The following is a 7620-nucleotide window of genomic DNA, read 5'->3' on the forward strand; positions in this document are numbered from 1 at the left end:
TTTATTTAGCTTACTTGTCCACGTCATAGGTCATCAGCAAATGAAGTCAGGACAGGAGCCTGGAGGCAGGAGTTGATGCAGAGGTCATGGAGGAACACTGCTTAGTGGCTTGCTCCTCATGGTCTGCTCAGCCTGCTTTCTTATAGAACCCAGGACCACCAGCCCAGGGATGGTACCACCCACCATGGGCTGGGCCCTCCCCCTAAGTCATTAATTAAGAAAATACTGCCTACACCTGATCTGATTGAAGCATTTTTCTCAAATCGATCTCCCTCCTCTCCCGAGACTCTAGCTTATGAAAGGCCAGCACAAGTACTCTTGGAGATCATTTTGCCTGCTGAGAGTGGAGGTACTGACTACTTTCCTGGCTAGTGAGGATCCCTGCTCTTGGACACACAGATGCTGAGACGTGGAGAAGGGAGGGCCCAGAAACCCAGAGGCCCAGTTCTGCACTTGGTAGAACATGAGGTACCCCGAGGGCCTTTCCAAACAGGCAGGTGACCCCAGGTGCAGGGGGCTAGGGTACCGTATACCTTTCCCTCAACTCCTGCCCTTCAGGAAGATACATGCCTTTGATCTAATCAGAAGCATTTTGGGGATGAGAAGTTTGCTGTGGATAACCACAGCAAATGGGAGAATAGAGAAAATTAGAACTATAGTCAAAACTGGCACTCTCCCACCACGAAGCTGGCAATACCCAGTTTCTTGGGAAGTGGAGGCAGAAAGCTTACAGGTCCATGAGTTCAAGGCCAGCCTGAGGAATATGAGACTGTGCCCTACCCGCCCCCTCTCCCAATCAAAAACCACGTAAGTAAATTCGTAAAATCCTAGTACTAAGAAGCCATTGAGGAGATACTTTGCTCCAGGGATGTGGCAAGATACAGTCTGCTTCTGGTTTCCATGCCTCCCTGTCCCAAACTGCCCTTCTTCCTGTCTACACCCTGCAGGAATACCTCCACTCAGGATCACATCCCACCTGGAATCACACCTGTTTCCTTCAGTGAGCTGCTGTGTCTTCAGCTGCAGCCCACGAATTGCCACCTCCATTAAGAGGATCATCAGAGGTCACACCTTGCTGATGACTGGGCCAGCAGCAGAAGCGCCTAGCTGCTTCTCCAGGGAAGGTGCAGAGAGAGCCAAGATGGTTTCTCTTCCTCTATTGCACAGTGATAATGAAACGGCAGAGCATCATCCTGAAAGTCTCCAGGGCAGACGCAGAGCTGGCCCCTGAGACCACATTCCCAGTGTGGTTGGCAGTGGGAGGCACAGGCAACCCCAGTGCACAGGGAGGCAGCCATGCTAAATCTGGGAGGCATTTTGCAAGTACCTCTTTTCTGTGACTCATCTGGGGACTCACTAAAAACTCCTGTGAGTTGAAAACAAAAGTGGCCCAGGCTGAGGTACTTGGCACCTCTCCCTTCTCCCCTCCCCTGCAGAGAGATGGGTGTTGAAGGGAGGGCGAGGGTCTTGGAGCTGACGAAACTTGATTCTATGTCAGAGCATGTCAGCAGGGTCTGCAGACCATCTGTATGGTCCACAGTCAAAGAGAAGGAAGTAGGGGCGAGAAGGAGGAAGGTCTGGAGCAGGGTGGGTGTACTCCCACCTACCCCTTAGGACTGAAGATGCCTTATGTAAGCCCCACCCATCCTGTCTTTGCATTATTGGGTGTGTGGAGGTATGTGGGCTGGGCCCCTGATGCTCTTAACACTTAAAGTAGGACCACTTGTCTACAGCCAGACCTCTAAGGTTCATCATTGGCTGTGAGACTTGGGACATGTTGCTTGACCTTTCTGAACTTCAGTTTCCTACCAGGAAAAAGAGAGCACTGCGTGTATTTGTGAGCTCAGGGAGGCTGGAAAAAGTCCTTTCGAGTGGTCTGATGCTGCGTCTTAGCTGCTCTGCAGTTTGCCAGGACAGTTTGTACAGCAGGGTACCCAGTCTGAACACAGCAGGTCTCTAGCCACACCCTCTCCCCTAAAGGCTTCTGCTCCTCAGTAGAGACCTTCACTCTTCCTTGCCTCTTAGAAAGCACCCCTGGTCCTCCTGCCTCCACCCTGCTTCACTTTATTTATCCTACTGTCTGCTTCCCAGAGAAACTCAGACTTTCTAGAGTGGGTGTTAAGCTTTCGTTTTTTTTTTTTCTTTTCAACAGTTATTCGTGTGTGCCCGCACATGCCATCATCCACGATGTATATGTGCACATTAGAGACAACTTGTTAGAGTCAGTTCCCTCCTCCCAGAGGCAGGGACCAGCCTGGCTGCTCTGGGCTGGTGACCATACCTTTCTTACACCAGTGTTCTAGAACCAGGTTGCCTAGCAATAAGGTGCTGAAACCAGAAATCTGTCATCTGCTTCCAGTTCACTCACCACCTGGGGGACTTTTGCACACAGGCCTCATTAAAGCCATCTAAGAAATGGGCACATGGGTGGCATGATGCCTCCCTTACAGAGGCTGAACACCATGAGGCAGGCAGAGGGAGCAGTATAGGTTGTGGGCCTGATTACTGTGGACTCAAGCAGACTAGGTAACTGAACATACTCAGCAGGATGCTGTCCTGTGCCAGACTAGTGCAGAAGACTAATGGACAGCTGCCAAGTGCTCTGGGGACAAAGACAGTCTAGAATAGTCAGAAGCAGCAATACCTGTTCCAGCCAGGAGCACCCCCCCTTGAGGAGAAGTAGGAGGCTCCTTAATTGCTCCCCAGAGAAGCTTGGACATCCTAGTGGTTAAGTATTCACAGATGAAGGTTTTTTTGTTTGTTTGTTTTGTTTTGTAAACACACACTACCCAGTGTGCATTTGGAGGACATGTGGAAGTTAGAGACAATTTGCTGGAGTTCTTTCCTTCCACCATGTGGGTCTGGAGGATCAAACTCAGGTCCCCCCACAGCCCCCAGAGTATTTGGCTGGCCCTTAGTGGAGCTGCTTACTCCTTCTAGAACCTTCTGCTTCCTGGAGTTCCCAGGAAGGCAGTATCCCCAGGAGATACTGGCGCTTTGGGGTCAGGGGCTTGGATTTATCCTAGGGGCCTACTTCTTGAACTGTATTAAGCACTTATTTGTACACTGTATTATTGTACACACGGAGCGCTTTTTTCTTTTTTCTTTTTCTTCTTTTTTTATTTTTTAGACAACTTCTCATGTAGCCCAGGCTGGCTTGGAATTTGCTATATAGCCAAGAATGAATGAATTTCAATCAGCCTTCCTAGTTCAAGGATTACAGGTGCCCAATTTCCCTAGTGCTGAGATGAGGGAGAGCATTCTACCAACTGAACTCCTGCCTCCTGCCTCACCTTGTGGATGGGTCAATTTCAGTCCTAGGGCTGTGATAGGAGTAATGTCAGCTGATGGGGAATCCATGGGTGTGGGGAAGGGTCCACGAGTTGGTTACCCAGAGTATCTGCATCTTCAGGAGTCTAGAGCCCGTGCAGAGGGTTTCAGTGGCCAGGATTTTGGAGTCTGAGCTTCAGTCTTCCAACTTGGGCAGGACGATCAAGCACCCAAGCTGGGAGCGCGTCCCCGGCGCCCCCTAGCCTGCGTGGCGGCCGCGCGCACGGGCGCAGGGGGCGGCGCGGCCCCGCGGCGGGGAGGGGCGGGCGCGCGGGCGCGCGCAGAAGCGGCGGCTGAACCCGGCGGACTAGCTGCGGCCGTAGAGCCGCCAACTCCCGTGCGACTCGCGCTCAGCCCGCCGCCGAGAGAGCCGCCAGCGCCGGTGAGTGGCCTGGGACCGGCGAGGGGCGCGGGCCAGGGCGTGGGGCCGTCACCCGAGGCGTTGTGGGCGCGCGCGCGTGCCCGGGGAGTCAGCGGGGACGCCCGCAGGAGGCCGAGGTGTCCCCGGCGGGCTTCATCCGCCCCGCTGCGCGGGAGTGCGTGCGTGTGCACATCAGGGGCCCCCCGGCTGTGAGTTTGGGGTGGACCAGTGCGGGTGGACGGGCTCAGCTTCGGTTTATCCGTGTATCGAGTGTTTACCGTGGATGCCAAGGAGTACGTGTACCCACGTGTCTGAACGTTCCCGAGTGTGTGTGTGTGTGTGTGTGTGTGTGTGTGTGTGCACACGTGCACGGGCAAAAGTGTACAAATTCCATACGAGTGTGTGTTTAGGATCCAGGCTGAGCATTCCACGCTGCAGGCCAGTGTGTGTGTGTGTGTGTGTGTGTGTGTGTGTGTGTGTGTGTGTGGTGTGCCAACTGACCCTGTCCGGAGAGGGTCCTGGGCCGTATTCTGTGAGTCTGCAGATCACCCGGTTATGACTCTAGTGGAAGCTGCTGAGCCCGGCCTTGGCAGGACTCTGCATGGCCACGCAGGCTGAGGAGGGGGCTGCGCTGGACTTGAATTGAGGTTTTCTAGATACGTCTTAGTTCCCTGGCTTTGTTCGTGGCTGTCTCTAGCTAGGCCAGATTTGGACTCTGCCCCCCATACCTAGGGGTTAGGCCCTAGGGAGACCCGGGGCCCCAGATACTTGTCCTCCCCGCCTGCTCCTCTAAGTTAATCATACTTCCCTGATTTATCCGAGCCCTGGAGGCAGTAACAAATGGGTGACTTGGGACACATCCTCCAAGGGCTGTCCGTGAAGTTTTGATTGACAGTTTGTGTGTGTGTGTGTTTGAAAGCTTTAACTGCTTTAACGCAAACTTTAGAAAGTTTCTCTTCAGAGTTTTACTTCACTTGCAAAATGCAGGTTGACTTTTTGAGGGGAAAATGACTTCACAGGAGTCTGGTGTGTGTAAAAGGGCATGTTAAAAACCCTGTTGCTAATGGGAGAAGAATTTCATTGAATGGGTGCCTGACTCCCAACAGGAGGAACTTAACCAGTGAACTTTAGACATAGTCTTTCAGCAGACAAAACCTGGAAGGAAACAAAAAAAGACCCATGTTCTTTTTTTCCCTCTTTGTCCTGAAAACTGGAGAAGAAAAAATATCCCCACCTTCTGGATGTGTTGAAACTTTCCCTCCCCCATCAGGGCCAGGCTCTCCCTGGATCCCCCACCCCCAAATAAAATATGCCTGTGGGGAGCGGAGGAGTGAGTCACTCCCTGGCAGAGGGCCCCACGGCAAACATTTGGGAAGGTTCTTGCCTAACTTCCCAGAAGAAAAGGCCCGGGATTTAAAATGGTCCCTGTGGTTGTGAGCCTTCAAGCTCCGTCTGCTTCAGAGATGACTACAAAAGTCATTTGCTATCTTTAAAAAGCCCAAGTCTCGGACTTAATGACAGAGATTTAAGCGTTGGCCAGGATTTAGAGCTGTTTGGGTTTCCAGGAATGGAGATGCTGGCCTTCCCAGGTGGCACATGGTGTGGGAAAGGTGGAGGGAAAGGGGTTGAATCATTTACAGAGTACCTACTGTGTGCTGAGAATAGTGGGGGTCCTTAACTGTCCTGGTATTCCACTCTGTTTTTGGGTTTGTGCCCAAGGCATCTGAATCATAGAGAGATCAAATGTGTCCCAGGCCATGTGGGAGAGGGTGGTGGCCAAAGTCTGAGCCACCTGCCGACCTTCTAGGCCTTCCTCCTTCACTGGGTCCAGGACCTGACATTTGACTTCCTAAGGTGCACAGCCTGGGCACTATGGACTTGAACACTCGTGTCCTCATTGGGCTCACTGTATGTAAGTCAGAGGTTAGTCTCTATTATACGAGAAAACAGACAAGAGCAGTGAAGAACTGTCTGGCATAGTTTTGGGCAAGTAGCACCATGACCCGTGTCCCCCATTATTGGGGATATGCCCCGTGCTGGGCTTGGTGCACAAAGTTTGATTTTTCTTTTTTCCCACCAACACTGTACGAACTGTTATGGTGTCCATTCTGTAGATGAAGAAACTGGGGCACAGAGAAGCTACAGCGTAGCAGTGGACCCAGAATCTGAACCCAGACTTGTCTGGACAGAGTCTGTAGTCTTCCTGGGAACTTGTAAAGTTCAGTAAGTTGATAAATGGCAAAGTCAGGGTTTAAAGTCGTTTCTCTGATTCTAGGACGGTCTTTCTTAACTTGAAGCATGCCGGCTGCCTTTATTGTATTTTGCTCTTCCGGCATGTTCTAAAGCTCAGAGATTTATGACAGGCCAGGTTCTGCAGGCCTTCCTGGTTCCAGAATTTGGGGAGTGGTTCTCCCAAAGGCTACTGAGCCACCAGAGTGAAGGTACTACAGTCTTTCCAAGTGCCAGGGATGGCCAAAGAAACCATTGTCAAAAGGAGACTAATGTTTCTCTCCTCTTCTCAGGAGAGGTGAGGGTGGAGGACTTGGTGAATCACTCAAGATTAGATATAGGTTACAACCAGGTGTGGTGGCCCACGCCCATAATTGTGGCTGAGGCAGGAGGATTGCTTTGAGTTCTGGGCCAGCCTGGACTTACATAGCAAGTACCAGGTGTTCCAGGATTATACACCACGACTCCTTTTAAATAAATAAATAAATAAATAAATAAATAAATAAATAAATAAATAAAATAAACACATAGATACATGTTGGAGACAAAGCTGGACTCGGGCCCCAGGAAGAGCCCAGCCTCTGACCATGTAGGGAGATGGAGCGTGATCTCTTCAGAGCCTTACTCTTCACTCTGAATCTTGACACGATCATTTTTGCAAAGACTCCTTGTCACCTGTCATTCAGAACTGGGTCTGCCAGTTCACTTCCTCATTCACTTCCGTTTCTGGTGTTTCAGAAGAGGTCTGTGTATAAGTAAGGACCTGTGTAGTTTGGTCTGTGCCTGCCCAGCTCTGTGTCCTCTAGCACTAACAGGAAAAGGTCGCTCCCCCCTTCCAAGAGTGTCATTTGCAAAGTGCTTTGTGATGCAATGCCTAAGTGTAAGGTGTGAAATAATAGAGGGTATGGGAAGGCCCAGCCTCGGGTTCTGGCTTTGATAGATTCCTCTCCATCTGGCCTGTGATTTGCAGAGGTAAAAATAGGCCTTGTTTCTATGTTTTTATTTATCTAATTTAATTTTTGCTGATGTCATCATAGGCAGCAAAGTGCATTTTTTTGAGAGTTTGCTAGTTCTTAGAACTGGGGCTCTCAGAGCAGGGAGATGGTAGAGGGGCCATTGTGGTCTGGCTTTCTGTAAAGGGTTTTGAAGTTTTTGAGTGGATGTTCTTAGTTCTGTCACCCAGGTAAGATCATCTGTCCTTCCTCTCTCTCTCTCTCTCTCTCTCTCTCTCTCTCTCTCTTTCTTTCTTTCTTGCTTTCTTTTTTTGGAAACTTTCCCCATTCCTGTCTGAATTTAGTGACACACACATAATCCATCTTCAGGTCAAACCTGTGGCCTTCTCAGACCCAAGGTTCAGACAGAAGTAGCATTGGGGCACATCCATTAGTGGTGTAATTTCCTGTGCCATTAATCCTGGGAACTTGAACTTGAGCGTGTGATCTGGCATTTTGACATCTGTCACTCCAGCAGGACTTGCTATGTGAATACAGACCCGAGTATGCAGGGGACTCCAGTTCTGGATTTTAACCCCCTACAGGCGACTTCTCACGTGGTCTGGCAGCTGAGGAACTGGTCTTCTAGGCAGGCTTCTTGAACTGTGCTGGCTGGAATCACAACACCCCCTAAAACTCTTGTTCACCACCCCTGGAGCGGTGCCCTGAGGGGGCCGTCAGATTGCTTGCGGGACCACTGCATTCATT

General features: G+C 50.8%; 1 protein-coding gene across 2 annotated transcripts in view; it reads left to right on the forward strand.

Moving 5' to 3' along the window:
• The first annotated feature begins 3561 nt into the window (after positions 1–3561).
• The window catches only part of Nek6 (NIMA related kinase 6), a 74544-nt gene continuing 70485 nt past the window's right edge, over positions 3562–7620 (forward strand). Inside the window, exon 1 of one of the 2 annotated variants that reach the window (XM_034494458.1) lies at positions 3562–3712. The gene's annotated coding sequence lies outside the window, so the exon portion shown is untranslated. Of the gene's footprint in view, positions 3713–3770; positions 3901–7620 lie in introns of those variants that run through there. The other variant, XM_076928671.1, reaches the window with a different exon arrangement.

This window comes from Arvicanthis niloticus, chromosome 2 (assembly GCF_011762505.2).
Source record: "Arvicanthis niloticus isolate mArvNil1 chromosome 2, mArvNil1.pat.X, whole genome shotgun sequence".
In the NCBI taxonomy this organism is placed as follows: domain Eukaryota; kingdom Metazoa; phylum Chordata; class Mammalia; order Rodentia; family Muridae; genus Arvicanthis; species Arvicanthis niloticus.